The sequence below is a fragment of the Equus caballus genome, chromosome 23, assembly GCF_041296265.1.
Source record: "Equus caballus isolate H_3958 breed thoroughbred chromosome 23, TB-T2T, whole genome shotgun sequence".
Taxonomy (NCBI): domain Eukaryota; kingdom Metazoa; phylum Chordata; class Mammalia; order Perissodactyla; family Equidae; genus Equus; species Equus caballus.
In genome coordinates, this window is record NC_091706.1 from 61,400,515 (window position 1) to 61,419,409 (window position 18,895).

General features: G+C 33.9%; 1 long non-coding RNA gene across 1 annotated transcript in view; it reads right to left on the minus strand.

Annotated features, from left to right (window-relative positions):
* LOC102149474 (uncharacterized) overlaps positions 1 to 18,845 on the minus strand; it is a 35,809-nt gene extending 16,964 nt beyond the window's left edge. Inside the window, exon 1 of the long non-coding RNA XR_289384.4 lies at positions 18,703 to 18,845. This is a non-coding gene — a long non-coding RNA (uncharacterized lncRNA). The remainder of the gene's footprint in view (positions 1 to 18,702) is intronic.
* Positions 18,846 to 18,895: the final 50 nt, after the last annotated feature.

Sequence of the window (18,895 nt, forward strand, 5' to 3'; positions counted from 1 at the left end):
ACATTGTGATTTTATCTAAAATAGGCAATGAGTCAAAAAAAATTACAAACCAGATAAGTAAACATCAGCCTTTCACATATATACTAGAGGTTATAGTAATAATATCTTGGCTTTGTGTTATGTGTCCTTTCCTTGGTTTCTTTAACGTGGATTTTGTAGTTTTCAGTATACAAATCCTTCACATATTTTGTTAGATTTATGCTTAATAATTTCATTTATTGAGTGACTGAAAATGGTGTGTTTTTAAATTCGGTGTCCACATGTCCATCGCTATTATATAAAAATTAAATTGGGGCCAGCCCCATGGCATAGTGGTTGAGTTCAGAGTGCTCTGTTTCAGTGTCCTGGGTTTGTGGGTTCAGATCCTGGGTGCAGACCTGCACGACTCGTCAGCCATGCTGTGGCAGTGACCAACATATAAAGTATGGGAAGGTTGGCACAAATGTTAGCTCAGGGCTAATCTTCCTCAGAAAATAGTAAAATAAAATTGATTTTATATTTTTATCTTGTACCCTGCAAACTTTATGAACTCACTAGTTTTAAGAGTTGTTTTGTACACTTCTTGGGATCTTATATATACATAATCATAACATCTGCAAATAGGGACAATTTTATTCTTTTTATTTTGTATGCCTTTTGTTTCCTTTCCTTGACTTTTTGCACTGGATAGCACTTTCAGCACTTTGTGGAATAATGAAACAGTCATCCTTGCCCTGATCCCAATTATAAGAAGAAACATTTAGTCTTTCACTATTAAGTATAACATTGGCTGGATGTCTTTTCTATCTTTTTCTTGCCAATTGCTCTGGCTAGAATTTCCAGTACAGTTTTGAATAAACGAGATGAGAGCTGACATCCTTGTCTTGTTCCTGATCTTAGGGGCAAAGTATCCAGTCTTTACCATTAAGGATCATGTGAGCTCTGGGTTATTCACAGATTCTCTTCATTAGGTTGAAAAATTTACTGTCTAGCTAGTTGAGTGCTTTTATTATGAAAGGGTGTTGGATTTTGTCAAATGCTTTTTCTGTATCTATTGATATTATCATGTGACTTTTGTTTTTTATTCTATTGGTGTGACATATTGCATTAATTGCTTTCTGCATGTTAACACAACCTTACATTCTTGGAGTAAGTCTTACTTAGGCATAGGATATAACTTTTTTAACATGTTGCTGGATTTAGTTTGCTAATATTTTGCATTGTGAATAAGTCTATTCATGTTGTCCATTATTGCCTTATTTTATTTCTTACTGTTGAAATACTTTTGGTAGTTTGTATCTTTCTAGGAATTTGTCCATTTCATCTAAGTTAAGTAACTTATTGGCATATAATTATTCATAGCATTCCTCTATAATCTTTTTTATTTCTGTAAGGCCCATAGTAATGTCTCCTCTTTATCTGATTCTAGTTATTTGAGCCTTTTGTCATTTTTCTGGGAAATCTAGATAAGTTATGTCAATTTTTTTGATCTTATCAAAGAAACATTTTGGTTTCACTGATTTTTTATATTGTTTTCCTATTCTTTATTTCATTAATTACCACTCTAATATTTACTGTTTCCTTTTCTTCTTGCTTTAGATTTAGTTTGCTTTTCTTTTTCCAGTCTCATAAGGTGGAAGATTAGGTATTTATTTGAGATCTTTTTAGTATAGGCATTCACAGCTATGAATTTCACTTTAAGTATTGCTTAGATTTATCCCATATATTTTGTGTTTTGTGTCTTGATTTTCAAAATTTCAAAGTTTCCTTTCAAAATATTTTCTGAGTTCCCTCTTGATATCCTCTTTGACTCACTTGCAATTTAGGAGTGTATTTAATTTCCACATATTTGTGAATTTCTGATATTTTCCCTGTTATTGACTTCTAACTTTATACCACCGTGTTCAGTGAATATACTATGTGGCATGTAAATCATTTTTAATTTTTTGAGATTTGTTTTACGGCTTAGCATGCCATCTAGTCTGGAGGATGTTCCATGTTTACTTTAGTAGAATATATATATCCTATTATTGGGTGGTATGCCCTATGGATGTTTACTAGTTATAGTTGGTGTATAGTATTGTTCAAGTTTCCTAATTCCTTATTGAATCTTTTGTCTAGTGTGTATACATTATTAAAAGTGGGTTACTTACATCTATTATTATTGCCAAATTTTATATTTTTCCTCTTATTTCTTTCAGTTTTTGTTTCACATATTTTGGTTCTCATTGTTAAAAGTATATATGTTTCTAATTGTTATATCTTCCTGATGGATTAACCATTATATTTTTATAAAATAAGCCTTTTTATCTTTTATCATCTTTTTATTTTAAAGTTTATTTTGTCTGAGGGCCAACCCTAGTGGTTAACTTTGGTGCACTCTGGTTCAGCGGCCCAGGTTCAGTTCCTGGGTACAGACCTATACCACTTGTCTGTTAGTGGCCATGCTGTGGTGGTGGTTCGCATACCAAAAAAAAGAGGAAGATTGGTAGCAGATGTTAGCTCAGGGCAAATCTTCCTTAGCAAAAAAAATAAATAAATAAAAATAAAGTTTATTTTGTCTGATATCAGTATAACTGTTCCAGTTTTCTAGTAATTACTGTTCACATAATATAATTTTTTTCATTATTTAACTTTCAGCCTATTTGTATCTTTGAATATAAAGCATGTCTTCTATAGATAGTACGCATTTGGATCTTGTTGGGTTTTTTCCCACTCTGACAATCTCTACCTTTTGTTGGATTGTTTAATCCTTTCACATTTAATGTTATTATTAATATAGTTAGATTTATATCTGCCATCTTGAAATTTTGTTTACCATGTGTCTTTTACCCACTTCCCTCTGTAGCTCTCTTCAGCAAACTAGCCAGCCTACAATTTAATATGCATTAGCATGTGCAATTTATCAGTTTACTGAATCCACAAATTTCCCAACTGCCACCCCTCACAACAACCTCCACTGTTTTTGAGAGCACCCTTAGACATTAGCTTTTCCATGCTCTTTTGTTAATGAACTCAGTTCCTTCAAAGGGAAATTAGGAGCTATGTATTTAACTGCTTGCTTCTCCCTCCATGCAAAATTCCTGGACCAAGAATCTAGGAGGGGGTGCAATAGCATGGTTGTCTCTGACTGACACCCCTGACCTGGAAACTGAACACTTGGTGGAGGGGGGCAGTAGCCTGAATTCTTACTGGATTGCTTCACCTGGTGTGGGACCACTAATTTACAAGCTAGGGCAAGAGTGTATTCTCAGTGGTTTCATGCTCAAGATAGAGCCTCTGTTACACAAATGGGCCCTGAATAGAGAAAGGTAGCCCTGCCTCTCAGATTCACTCACTCGGAACGCAGCCTAGGCGATGGGTAGCTGGGGACAGGATGAGAAATGCTGAATGAGAAATTTCCCACTGGGAAGATAATCCTCTGACACGGAGCCAGGGGTAGAGAGAGCCCAGTGTTCTTTGCCGTACCAGTCTCCAGTGGAATTTCTGCCTTGCTGAGCTTAGTTCAAATACTACAAACTCTTGATCTTAGTGAATTTTCATACATTTTCTTGAATATTTATTCACTTGATATATGCTCTTTGGAGCATTTTCAGAGGCTACAAATGGTTATTTTACATGTATAATTGTTGTTATATGTAATTTTATATATTTAAACATAGGAATATAAATAATGATATATTTACATATATTTTATATGAGAATGACATAAAATAAATATATTATTAATATAAACAAATCTATTATTATAAATATGTTGTTACTTATAAATGAATATATGTGAATATGTAAAGTTACATATATTTATACATAATTTTGTATTTATTGTTGTTATATATGTAACGGTTGTTATATGTATATAACATAATGCACATATTGTTCACAAGTTGCATTGATGACTGGTCTGTGGAGCCCTCGTGAGCTGGGAGTAGATCTCTGTCCAAGTGTTTGTTTATTCTGATTTTGACTTAGTGCGAGTTATAGGGAGAAATATGTCTACTTCCCAGAAGTAGAGTGCTAAGATTCGTTTTTATTTTTATGTAGTCAAATGTACCAATTTGGCTGTTTAGTGCTTCTGGTGTTCTTTCTTAGAGAGTGCTTCATCATCCCAACATTAATAGTAAGTATTTTATCCAATTTAGTTTCAGTCCATTAAAGCAAATCTTTGACTTCTCTGGAAAATATTTTTGTTATCAATACTGATCCAATCTAGTTGTTTTCCTTCTAGATTGCTCTCAGTATTATTCATTGAATAATCCGCATTTCCCTTTCTAAACTGAAATGCCAGATCCATTACAGATTAAAACTTAATATGTTTGTCCAACTAGACGTTCTATTCTCTTTCATTAATTGTCCTGTTTCACCATACCAATATATTGTATTTTTTTAATTATATAAGTCACATACTATAGTGACATATAATTTTTTTCTATTTATTTTTTTCTGAATATTCTTTCATTTCCAGCATCATACTGACCTTTATAATTAGGTTATCTGCCAAATGAAACTACAATGAGTTAAAATTTACTTCTCAGAGTAGTGAAATATTTTAGCAATAAATTGTTCTATCCTAAATCAAGGTGTGGCAGTCCATATTTACATGGTTCACACTTACAAGAATTGAGAGTTTTCATAATATAAGCACTTAACAAATTTCCATTGTAAATATGATGTTCCTTTTTATATGTAAATTATGAAATTTTGATTTATACAAATAATTTTTATATTACTTCTAATAATGTTTTGCTAGTTCACGACTATTCCAGTTATTCTATCATTGACAAATTTTGATTTATTTTATTCATTTAAAAGTTTTATATCATCCATTTCTCTGATCTGTGTTGACTATAGTATCCAGAACAATGTTACACGATAATAATGATGACTGTTTTGTCTGCTCTTCAATGGAACTGCAAGATATTCGCATGTGTGTCAAGTATTGTGCTAGTTACAAGTAATCAAATGATGAACATGTCAGATGTGGCAGCATGATAAATGTGTAAATCATCGTATATAAATATATTTTTTATTCTAATAACAATTTTATAAAAAAGAAATACTGAATTTTATCAAATTTATTTTTGGCATCTGTTGAAATAATCTTATTTTTTCTTTTCACTTTTGACCAGATAACAAACTGAAAAATATATACAGATTTTAGATGTTTAACAATTGTTGAATCACAGCTGCAAATTCTACTTGACTATAGTATATTATTATTTGTTATGTTACTGCATTGTTTTTATTAATATTTCATATAGGATTTTATTGTTGATATTAATAAGGAATATTGGATTATAATATTGCATTCTTATACTGTGCTTTATCCTGGTTTTGCAAATTCAGTAGTCAGATTTTTTAATAGCTTTTCCTTACATTTCCTATTAAAAAAATTAGTTTCCTTTTTGTCTATTTGATCCCCTTTCAGTTTGATGCGCTAACTGCCATACTTGCTTTTTTTCTAAATGCTCATTTAAAATTTTCTATATATGTCTGCTAATTTTTGAGTACTCGCTTTGTCCAAAAACTCTTTAAAGCCATTTGCATTGTAAAACTTAAAGTAAATCATGATGCATATTTCAAATAGGATATTATGTAAAACTTACGAGATATACACATAAAGGAAATTTAATGATATGGTAAAATTCTCACATTACACATAAAAATGAACACTTAAAAACTGCATATAGTAACAGAAATTTGACTTAAGTTATTCAGAATCTTTATGTATGTACATGTATATGAGGGAAAAAATATAATAGGCATTATCTCTGGATTTGTCAATGATATTGCTTTTGATTATAATACTGTCTACCATGTGTTGAATGTTCTGTGTCAAGACATTTCTAACTACACAAGTTAATACTTTTTAATCTTACACTCCCTTAAGATGAAACATCATCATTTTTGTTATTTCAAATACGCTCGATAGTAAATGTGACTTTTTCATTAAAGTTATCTGGCCAGTGACAATGGCGTTAATAGTTGCTATCTAGCGTAAATACCATACCAAGTCCTTTTCTAAACAGGTTTTGTGAAATTTGTCATTTAATCCTCATGAGAAAGCTGTGAAGGAGGCATTTTAAAACTACAACTTAGGGGCCAGCCCAGTGGTGCAGCAGTTAAGTTCACACGTTCTGCTTTAGTGGCCCAGGGTTTGCTGGTTCGGATCCTGGATGTGGACCTATGCAACACTTGTCAAGCCATGGTGTGGCAGGCATCCTACATATAATGTAGAGGAAGATGGACATGGATGTTAGCTCAGGGCCAGTCTTTGTCAAAAAAAAAAATAAATAAAACAAAAGTATAGTTTATTCAGAATCAGTTTGATATGGTTGATGAAATTTCAAAATTATAGAGCTATGGTACTGCGATTTTATCCTGCGTTCTTGTGACTCTAAAGTCCATACTTTTACACCACTAATTTCACTGTTCTCTGTTCCTTTTTTCATAAAAATAAAATAATTTTCTCAATTTATTATGAATGAAATATAGTGCTAAGTAACAGATAATATCTTTATGCCTCACCCCATTGATGATGTAAAAGTTTTGCTATCTTCTGTTATTATTATTACTTTTTTATTATTACCACAGTCAATAGATTATGGAAAGCCTAATGAGGATTAATAAGTAGAACTAATTGATTACTGATGTGCCATTATCCCAACCACCAAAGCTGCAAGTTTGACTTCTCTCGCAAAGGCAAATGCTTTTGGAATATGGAATGACAAGTGTCAAAAGGTTATTGTGACTATTCAAAGCTTAAACTGCAGCCCTTAAGATGTTATCAGGATTTTTATGATTGCTCTTTCGTTATCCTCCTCTCCCTTTCATGGTCATTCATGAGAACAGCCCCAGAGGTGATCCATACTGATTAAAAATTATGACACTTCATTTTCATAATAGAGGCTCATTTCAATTCTACAACCAAAAGAGTTTGAATGAATAGAAAAATTCGCAGTGAAAAGCATGTCATCAGAGAAGAATGCTTTACAAATCTGAGCTGACAGTCAAACCCCAAACAAGGAAATTTCTAAGAGGCTCATATTCCGACCACAGATTTGTATGCTTTGAAATTCTATTATCTATTATGTAGAAATAGTGTTTTCAGATTTCTTCACGTCCTGAAGACCTTGGCTTGTACACTCTTTCATTTACAAATGAGACAAAATTGTCTCCCATTGCCTCTTAAATCACTGGTACTACTTGCTGGTACATATGGCAAATAAGAGAATGATTGATAATCCGTGCAAATCCCAGTTTTACTCAGCTCTAGGTCCCAAAGGCTTGAAGCCAGAGTCAGATTCAGATCTGTCTCATTGTTGACCAATGAAAATCAAGTTTGTAGCATGCAAGTGAAGCTGCAGCCTTCCTTTCCCTGACATCTCATGTCTCACTGTGTGTAGACAATCTATGCACACTTTTTTTGTTTGGTGAAGAAGATTAGCCCTGAGCTAACATCTGTTGCTAACCTTCCTCTTTTTGCTGAGGAAGATTGGCCCTGAGCTAACATCTGTGCCCATCTTCTTCTATTTTGTATGTGGGATGCCACCACAGCATGGATTGATGAGTGATGCATAGGTCTGCACCTGGCATCCAAACTCACAAACCCCGGGCTCCCAAACCAGGACGTGTGAACTTAACCACTATGCCACCAGGCTGGCCCCTACACAGACATTCTCAATAGTTTTCTTACTTTGGAAGGTAAACTTGGTCATGCTATCTTGGAGAGACTGAATAGTGTCGTATTAACACATGGATTCAGGTGCCAGATTGTCTGGGGTAACAATGCTGGTGTTATTGTGTGACGTTCAAAATTAACGTATATTCTCAAAGGATAACTTCCTTATATGTAAAGTTAAAGTGGTGTTAACATCTAATAATAGGATTTTGTAAAGATTAAATGAGTTACTATAGGGTAAAATGCTTAGAACTGTGCCTCACCCATAGTAGGTGCTTAATATAGGTGTAGTGGTTTAAAAGCAGGTACTCAAATTATTTGATGATCCTTTGACAATTGAGTGGAGCCTAATTCCCCTACCCTTGAGTATGGCCAGATGTAGTGACTTGCTTCTAATGAACAGAATTGTAGAAATGACAAATTCTGGTTTCTTAGGCTAGGTCATTAGAGGCATTCTAGTTTTCATCTCTGTCTCTGTTGGATCACATGCTCTGAGGGAAGCCAGCTGCTGTGTAATGAGGACACTCAGGCAGCCCTATAGAGGGACCCAAATGGCAAGGAACTAAGGCCTCCTGTCAGCGTCCAATAAGGAAGTGAAGTGTCCTGTCAATAGTGGGATGGGAGGGAGCCATGCATACACCCAGTCAAGCTGGTTTTGAACTCCTGATTGATAGGTAATCTGAGACACTGAAAGTTTATTGTTTTAAGCAACTAAGTTTTGGGGGCAATTTCTTATGCAGTGATAGATAATTAAACCAATGCCTTAGTTATTATCAGTATTATTTTCCCAACTAGATCCAGAGCACCTTCTTTTGGCACACGGTTCATGCCTATTTGCAGATGGACATCTTTAGGACCAAAATACAGCACTGTCGTCCTTCCAAGTGACGCCAGTGGGAGGTGTCCAACCCACCAGCTTGAACTGCCTATACATTGTCCCTGCTCTACCCAGACAGATGTTTCTTCATTACCAAATTTCTCCAACAATATTACTTGGGAAAATATTTTTGTTTGTTACAAAATATTCAACACACGATTTCCTAATCATACTGCCATCCATCTGTACTTCAACACATTCCTGCCCATCACGTTCCTGACCTCCTTCACCTTACAGTTACAATGTCTTCTCCAGCCAAGTGATTCTTTGGATTTGCAACTTCATTAATCAGACCCCCTAATATGTTTCATCCTTGAATAATACATCTACTTCCTAATAAAAACAAAACCAGGTTTCCCTTTGACACGGCCCTAGAAACTCTTCCACCCATGTGTGCATTGTAGTCATAGAGCAGACCAGATGCAATATGCTTTTGTGCACATGGTAATTTATGTAGCTATCCACATTCCTGGTGGGTCATCTTTATAGCACGATCAGTCTCCAATACTCATACTAAAACTTTGTCTCAGCTTTAGCAACTACGAGCCCCAGTGATGCCCCAGGGTCTCAAGATGTCTAAGGGCACAATGGCTCATGTTAGCAGCACAGGAGCATGAAACTGTTCTGACCTACCCACGCGAGAGTAATTTTTCTGGCATTCTCTTGCCAGGAGCATAGTGAGGACAATCTGACCTCAAAATCTGTCACTTCACTTGTAATTGAAGGTGTTGAACATGGTGATAGAATTGACTGGGCTACAGCATGCTCCAGAGATTAAGAGCTTTGTTTGTTTGTTTGTTTACTCATCTGTGCTTATTAAAAGCAGCTGAACTGATGAATTTTATCAAAATTTAAGAAAGAATTAACATCAATTTTTCACAAATTATCCAAAAATATCAAAGAGGTGGAAATACTTCCTAACTCCCTGTGTGAGGTCATTATTACTTTGATATTAAAATAAGACAAGACATCACAAAAATAAAACAAAAGTAAACTAAACTGCAGACCAATATTCCTTATGAGCTTAGATTAGAAATTTAAAAAAATATAGCACAACTAGAAAAAAAACCCGAACAAAATATAAAAATGATTATATAACCTTACCAAGTGTGATTTATCTCAGGAATAAAAGTTGGTTTAACATCCCCAAATCAATCAATGTACTACACCATAAAAATAGAATAAAGCAGAAAAAGCACATAATCATCTCAAAAGATGAAGAAAAACTATTAGAGAAAAGTAACACTCTTTCAAGATAAACACACTTAAAAAATTAAGAATAGAAAAGAACTTCCTCAACTTGATAATGAAAATCTACAAAAACAAACAAATAAACAACCCACAGCTAAAATGATACTTAACGATGTACAAGATCAGGAAGACGACAAAGATGCAGGCCTTCTTGCCATTGCTATTCAACACTGAACTGGAGGTTGGGCAAAGGAATTAGGCAAAAACAAGAAATATAAAGTACTCGGATGAAAGGAAAAATTAAAACTCTCTCTCCATTAAGGATATCATCTCGTGTATAGAAAATCCAAAGGAATCCCAAAAAGAATCTTCTAGATGTAATAAACAAGTTCTGCAAGGTTACAAGATACAAGATCAATATGCAAAAATAAATGGTATTTATACACACCCACATATAATAATTTGAAAATGAAGGTAAAACAATTCCATTTAAAATAACATCTAAAACAATAAAATAATTAGGAATAAATTTAACAAATAAGTGCAACTTTTTTAATTTGAAAACTAAAAAACACAGTTTTATGGTACCAGTGGAGATTAAATAAATCATAAGACTTTCCATGTTTATGGATCAGAAGGTTTACTGTCAAGGTGGCAATTCTTCTGAAGTTGGTCTACAGGCTCCACTCAATCTCTATTAAAACTCCACCTTTCACTTTGTGGTAATTGAAAAGATGATCCTGAAATTCCTCTGGAAATGCAAGGGAGCCAGAACAGCCAGAACAATTTTCCACAAGAACAAATTTGGAGCTCATACTTTCCTATTTCATAATTTGCCTACTTAGATTCAAAATTTAGTTACTATTTACAGTAATCAAGACAGTCTGATCCTAGCATAGGGAAATGAGAATACTAATAACATGTAGAATTGAGAGTCCTAACTAAACTACTATGTGTATCATCAATTGATCATCCATAAAGAGGGCAAGGCAATTCTATGGTGGAAAAAATAGTCTTTTCCAAAATGGTGCTTGTGGGGCTGGCCCGGTGACATAGCAGCTAAGTTCGTGTGCTCTGCTTCTGTGGCCTGAGGTTCTCTGGTTCAGATCCCAGGAGTGGAGCTACACACTGCTTATCAAGCCATGCTGTGGCGGGCATCCCACATGTAAAGTAGAGGAAGATGGGCATGGATGTTAGCTCAGGGCAAATCTTCCTGAGCAAAAAGAGGAGGATTGATGGCAGTTGTTAGCTCAGGGCTAATCTTCCTACCAAAAAGAAAATAGCGCTTGAGGGGCCAGCCTCCTGACCAAATGGTTAAATTCATGTGTTGTGCTTCAGCGGCCCAGGTTTAGCCAGTTCAGATCCTGGGCATAGACCTACATATGGGTCATCAAGCCATGCTGAGGCAGCATCCCACAGAGAAGAAATAAAATGACTTAAAACTAGGATTTACAACTACGTAGTGGGGCTTTGGGGAGAAAAACAAAATGGTGCTTAATATCTGGATACCTGCGTGAGAAAGAAGTGGACCCCTACCTCATACAACACACACAAAAATTCAAAATGGATCAAAGACCTAAATGTAAGTGCGAAAACTATAAAACTCTTAGGAGAAAACAGGAGTAAATATTTGTGATCTTAGGTTAGGAAATGTCTTAGATATGACACCAAAAACACAAGTGATAAAAGAAAATAGATAACTCCTACTTCATCAAAATTTAAAATTTTGCACCTCAAAAGATACCCTTAAGACAGTGCAAAGTCAACACAGGAATGGGATAAAATATTTGCAAATCTTATATTTGGGAAGAAATTTGTGTCTAGAATATTTAAAGAACACCAACCATTCAACAATACAAAGAAAAATAATTTTAAAACCAGCAAAAGTTGTGAATAGACATTTCTTCAAAGAAAGCACACAAATTGACCATAAACACATGAAAATATGCTCAACGTCATTAGACATTAGGGAAAAGCAAATCAAAACCACAAAGGGATACCACTTCACACCCACTAAGCTGGTTAAGTTTTTTTTTAAAAAAACAAATATAGAAAATAGAAAGTTTGGTTGAGTCTGGGGAGTAATTGAAACTCTTAGACATAGTTGATGGGATTGTAAAATGGTGCACCCACTTGGGAAAACAATTGGGCTTTTCCTCAAAATGATAAGCCTAGAGTTACTATGTCTCAGCAATAACACTCCTAGGCATCTGCCCAAGAGAAATGAAAAAAATATATCTACAAGAAAAACTTCTACAGAAATGTCTGCAGTGGGACCATTCACAACAGACAAAAAATGGAAACAACACAAATGCCCATCAACTCATGAGTGGATAAACAACACGTGTATATCCTTATAAAGAAACATTATTTGGCAACAAAAAGGAATGGCACACTGATTCATGTCACAGAATGGAGGAACTCTGAAAACCTAATGCTACCTGAAAGACGCTTGTCACAAAAGACCACATGCTGTATGATTCGATTTATATTAAACATCCAGAGGAGACAAATACATGGAAAACAGAAAGTAGATGAGTCATTGCTGGGGCTGGAGGAAAGGAGAAATAGGTGGTGAACTCTAGTGGGTATAGGGTTTCTTTTGGGGCGATGATTATGTTCTGTAATTAGATAGTGGTGATGGTTTTATAATCTGTAAATATACTGAAAACCATGGAGGTTTACCTTTTAAATGTTTGAATTTTGTGGCATGCGAATTGTATGTTAATAAAGCTATTATTTCAAGAAAAATAAAACTAAGGAACCCACTAGTAATGCCCTAAAAGCTACGTATATATGTATATATGTGTGTACATGTATGTGTATATATATATACACACACACATATCTCACAATTGCTGCACTAAATAAGCACAATTCCTGGACTAAAACTGCTCACATAGTAAGTGGAAGACAGACAGATATTAGAAGTCTTCATACTGTTGCCCAGCACTGTGACAGAGCTGTGAAAAGGGTACACAGGGCACAATGAATGTCAGCCAGCAAGAGTGTCAGAGAGACAGAAGAGGGGGGTTTGTGATTGGATCTTGAAGGATGAGCTGTCATTAGCTAAAGAAGAAAGGAAGTCGTGGTGTCAAGGCAGCATGGTATGAGAATGAGAAATGAAAAATCTGGTAGAGAGGATCACAAAGGAGATAGAATTTTATCCTGAGAATTAAGAAAATTCAATGAGGAATTTGGATGGGAGAGGGATTACCCAAACAGATGCTCATCAAGGAAAGGGAAAAAAAGAAAAAGATCCCTTGAAGTGTGAAATATGGTAATTGATAAAAACAAAAGAAACCAGACAACAGCGGCAAACTATAGGAATTAGCACTGGGGACAGCATAGAACAGTTAGAACAGAGACCTGCTTTGAAATTCTGTCTTTACGTTTATGCCTCTTTCAATGACTTTTAGTTAATATTGACTTTTCTTAACGTTGATTCCCATGCCCACTTTCCCCAACTCCAGAAAAAATACAGAACGAATAATTCAAATGAATAATTCAAAACACATTTAATAAAGAATATTATTATTTAAACTCTGCTAAAAAATATTTTAGAAATTCCTGGTTGTACACTTTACATTATCCTCACTTTTAAACAAAATATTTTTGTATGGGTGAGTGTAAAAGTTTAATTCCATTAAACATAAATTGTGTCTTCGATTAAAATGACATTAAGTTAAACCATCCTTTATTTGCCATAAATTTCTGCAGCAATATCTGCCATCATTTCCATAGTCAAAGAGGAAGACTTGACCAGAGAACATAAACACAGTCAGTAAAGATGGAAATAAATCATGACCACATGTGAATGTGTCTGAAAAGGAATTTATGTCTGGTTCTTAATTGTTATCCCACTTCAAATTTTGTTCACTCATAATATTCAGATAATGCGTTTGTTATTTTTATGATGACATGCTATAATTTACAAAATTATTAAATTATATGTTTAGAGAGGAAATGAACAGGGTCTGGCTTACATTTCTTTAGGATAATTGTAGAGTGAATTTCCAAAACCATTTCAATTGCCTGCTTGTTCTACAGCTTGCTTATGATATGATCCTGCTGGCCCTAAAGGAAATTCTTTTCAACAAAGATTGCTAAACGATGTTTTTAGAAGTTTATTTTAAGAAATGTTGCAATCTTTAATATATATTTTAAATATTGAATAAGTCTTTCCTTCAGTTTTTCAGTTTTATCTTTCTTCAGATTACTGCCAATCAAATTTAATTGAATTTGGAAGTTATACTACATATATAAAATGACATGTATTGAAAAATATATGGGGATATAATTTTCTAAATGAAATAGTTTCTTACGTACTATATATACAACAATGTAACACATTGAACATACAAAATTAAGGAAATAACCTGCCAACATATTACACAGTTAAAATATTTCTTTCAAAGATGGAGTTGAACAAAGATATTCTCAAGAAAACAAAGCTGAGAAAACTTTTTGCCAGCAAATTGAACTACAAGAAATACTGAAAGTATTTCACTATGCTGAGGAAAACTAATTCTGGACTTGAGTCCACAGTGCAAGAAGAAAGGAACACCTCAAGAAAGGGCAATAAGTGAATAAAAATAAAAGGCAATCGAATGCACAAAGCAACCATAATGACAATATCGGAGAGGTTTCTAACACATGCAGAAGTAAAATATGCAACAACAGTTGGGAGAAAAAAACTAAAAGGATACAGGAATTTACATTATTGCAAGTTTCTTGTATTGTTTGGGATGAGACAAAAGTACTAGTTTAAGATAAGTCAGCAATAATTTAACAAATTTTAAAATAATAGGAGAAAGCACTAGTTAGAGATAGAAAAAATATATTACCAAAATGCTAATAGAGATGGTCAAACAGAACACTAAGAAAAAATTTGATTAATATAAAAGAATACAGGAAATAAGGAATCAAGGAATGAGGAACAGATGTGACAAATAGGAAACAAATAGCAAGGTGGTAAACTTAAACCCAACTATAGCAATAATAACCTGAAATATGAATGGACCAAATGTTCCAATTAAAAGACGAAGATAAGGTAGACAGAGAGAGAGAGAGAAAGAAATCTAATTATATGCTGTTTCTAAGAAACAACTTTAAAATGATAGGTTGAAAGTAAAATAATTGAAAAAACACCATGAAAAAACTAACCCAAGAGAAGATAGTGTGATTGTGTTAATACTGAATCAAGTAAACTTTAAGACACGGCCAAAATATGAGGAGTCCCCCAAAACCCATTTTAAATACAAACCCAAAAATGACCAAAGAAAGTACAACAGTGGAAAAATATATACCAAAAATAAACCGGAGTGCCTCTCTTAATTTCAGGTAAGGTTTAAGGCAAGAAGTATTATGAATGATAAAGCAGAATGTTTTACAATGATAAAATAGTCAACAGAATGATATGACCATCTTAAATTTTGAGGCACATAACATAGCTTCAAATTATATAAAGTAAAAATTAACAGAAATAAAGAGAGAAAGACACAAAATAAAAATCATGCTAGAGATTTTTAACATGCTTCTTTTGGTAGGGGGAGAAAAGTAAGAATTTAAAAGATTTTGACAACATTGCTAAGCAAATTTATTTACTTGCTATATAGGGAATGCCAAACAAATAACTGTAAAATACACATTCTTTTTATATGATCCCAACATGTCTAGCACAATAATGTATATTATAGGCCATAAAGCAATTTTCAATAAATTTTAGTTAAGAAATAATGAAGTATATATTCTCTAACCATTTCTACAAATAACTTAACACTCAATAATGATAGATGATTAGAAAACCCCCAAGTATTTGTTAACAAAGCAACTAACTACTAAATAATCCACAGGACAAAGTAAAATTCCAATGAATATTAGAAAATATGTTGAGATGAAAATTATGAAATTATAGTATAACAAAATTTGTGGGATATAGATAAAGCAATTCTGAGGGACAAATTTAGTACTTTAAAATACACATATCAGACAAAAAGGAAGCTCCCAACACATGAAACAAGAAAAACTGTGCAAATCACCTAAAATGACAAGGTAACCGTAACACTACAGCAACAATACTATCCCATCCATAGGCATGTAGATCGTGGAACAGAATTTAAAGTCCAGAACAGCTCCACATGTTTACAGACTCTTGACTGATGACAAAGTTGTCACCAAAACTTATTATGCAAAAAGTGTTTAGTTTTTCCTATGAGTGGTGCTGGAGCAATTGGATATCCATATGGGAAAAAATAAATGAACCCTAATCCTATCTTATGCCATATGGAAAAATTAACTTGAAGTTGGTTACAGATTTTATCAGGTTAACCAGATTAATAATAAAACTAAAACAATCAACATTCTATAAAAAAACAACACTGAGGGGAACATCTTGATGAGCTTGGAGTAGCAAAATATTTTTTAAATATTAATAAACATAAAACATGAATCATAAAGGAAAGTAATTCATATAGTACATTCATTAAAATACGGAACTTCTGCTCATCAAAAGAAATCAGCCTTAAAGTAAATCGGCGAGTCGCAGAAAGGCAGAAGACATTCTAGATATAAACATCTGAAAGTGATCTGTATCCAGAATATATGAAGAATCCTAGAAAGTAGCAGAAAAGGCAAAGAACACAATTAAGAAATGGAGCAGTTTCATAAAAGCACTTTACAAGTGAGTGTATCTAAATGATCGATATCACCTGAAAAGATATTCAACGTCATTAATCATCAAGGAGAGAAAGATTAAAATTACAAGGAGATTACAGAACACACCCCAGAATGGCTAAAGTTAAGAAAAAACTGACAAGATGATGTATTGATGAGAAAGTAGTGCTACTAGAATCTTCATACATTGCTGATGAAATTATCAACTTGATCGATTTTGAAAAAAATGCTTAGGAGTATCTACTAAAGCTAAACATACATATCCCCTATGATTCATACCACTCCTATGAAAAATTAGTGCACAAATCCAGCAAAAGATATTTGCACAAATATTTATAGCAAGTTTATTCATATAGATAAAATCTGGAAAGAACCCAAATGCACCAAGAAAAGGATAGACAATTTATAATATATTCATAATGGCATTCTACTACACAGTAATAAATAAAAGATCAGTCAACAGATATATAACATGGATGAATCCCAAAAGTATCATGCTGAACAAAAAGAGGAAGATAGAAAAGAATATATAGAGTATTCATATTTTAATTTGAATTTCAACCACAGCAAAACCAATACGTGATAGTAAAAATCGGTACGGTAGTTATAATAGTTAGCTCTGCTGTTTACTGACAGCATGAAAGAATCTTCTGGGGTGATGAAATCATTCTCTCTTAGATTTTTTAAATCTTAAATAAACAATAATGAAAACAAAATATATTACTTAGGTATGGATCAACACTGGAAATCTGCTAACATTCAAACACAAAAGCAGATAAAATACTATATGATTTTATAAATTACTGTAAAAATTTTGTTATACTAGAAAACAAAAAATAGCCAGCCCTGGTAGTCTAGTGGTTAAGACTTGGTGCTCTCATCTCCAGGGCCCAGGTTCATTTCCTGGTCAGGGATCCACATCAGTTACCTGTGGGGCGTCACACTGTGGTGGTTGTGTGTTGCTGTGATGCTGAAAGCTGTGCCACTGGGATTTCAAATCCAAGCAGGGTCACCCATGGCGGACAGGCTTCAGCAGAGCTTCCAGACTAGACAGGCTGGGAAGAAGGACCTGGCCGTCCACTTCCGAAAAAGTTGGCCATGAAACCCTGGGAATAGCAGCAGGGCACTGTCTGATACAGGGCCCGAAGATGAGAGGATGGCGCAAAAGACAGGGCAGCGTTCTGCTCTGCTGTGCACATGGTCACTAGGAGTCAGAATCGACTTGCTGGCACTAACAACAAACAAAAAAATAAAAGTACCTTTTTCAATAGCAACAATAACTCTATGTTACCTAGAAATAATTTTTTTTAAAATAATATCTCTGGACTTTCTGGTAAAAATTTCAAAGCATTATTAAAAAACAAAACAAAAACATAAAAAGGCTAGTGAATAAGTAGATGCTACATGCTCATGGATAGGAAGATACAGTATCTAAAAGATAATAATTCTTTCAAAAATTGATCTAGGATTCTACGCAATTTCAATTAAAATCCAGTCAGGGTTTTTCATGAAAGCCAAAAGAGACAGGGAGAGTTCCTTATCAGATATCAAGATTTATAGTAAATCATTAGTAACAAACCCTGGGCGATACAGCACTTAGATACACTAATAGACAAATGAACATAACAAAAACACATAAACAGACAATACTATGTGATAAATGACAGAATTTACATCAATAAACAGATGGCATATGATAGAGTACTCAATACCAAAATTGGAAAAGTAAGCATAACTTTTAAGAGACATTACAAGAAAATAATCTAACCATATTAAAATTACTAACTTGCCTTCTTAAAATATAATATAGACACAAACATGAAGAAAAACAATGCCACAATGAAAATGAATAACAAAGACCGAATATCCAAAATTTATATTTAAAAAAGAAAACCCCTACAAAGTATTGAGGAATCAGCCCAAGAACATGGGTAGTCAATTACAAAAGAGAAAATCTAAGTGCTCAATAAATATAAGAAAATTTGTTCATTTTTAGTAGTCATATGTGAAAGCAAATTAAAGAAGCATTGAAATAATATTCCATACTTAAGATCAACTAATATTAAATATTCTTAGAATACAGTGTTGATAAAGATGTGGAAGATAAGCAATTTTCGTTCACTTAGCTAAAGATTTTGATAATTAATGAAGTCGGAAATGATCAGTTTCAAGTGGAAGAAACCGTGGAAACTTATCCATAGGATGTGCCGTCTGTGATGGGCCTGACGTCAGATATTGACGAGTCGGGGGAAACAGGAGAGAGCTTGAAGGAGAGATAAAAAAGTCAGAGAAACATTACAGGCATGATTGCTCTTCCACCGGGATCCTGCGTGTTGACCTTTCTAGTATGTGGACACTCTCAAGTGGAAAGAAAAGGTGTTAAAATCACTTTTATAAACTTGGTTACGTTACTTCCCTTCATTACAAAACAGAGGTACAACAATGGTATCCGAGGTCTTTTCCAGAGAGAGCATTGCTGTAGGTCACAGTCC